Here is a 278-nt window from a genome sequence, read left to right as displayed (position 1 = left end):
AACGTTTGAAATCATGAAAAACAAAGTACTGCCAAAACAAATCAGAAATCAGTGCCTAAACTCAACATGAAATGCGACAAAAACATGCTAAAAAGCAAATGATAACTGGGAATAAAAGCATCACAACTAAATAATAGATCATCTTTTTCTGTTTCCCTCTGTCAATTTTTATTTGTACGCACCCTCGTAATGTGTAAGGCTAATTGCTCTTCCGAAATATTTGCTAGAAATGGGTAGTCCAGGGATAACATGCTTAGATGAGGTTGAAGAAATTTGCC

This window comes from Amblyomma americanum, chromosome 1 (genome assembly GCF_052857255.1).
Source record: "Amblyomma americanum isolate KBUSLIRL-KWMA chromosome 1, ASM5285725v1, whole genome shotgun sequence".
Taxonomy (NCBI): domain Eukaryota; kingdom Metazoa; phylum Arthropoda; class Arachnida; order Ixodida; family Ixodidae; genus Amblyomma; species Amblyomma americanum.
Note: the sequence above shows the minus strand (reverse complement) of the source record.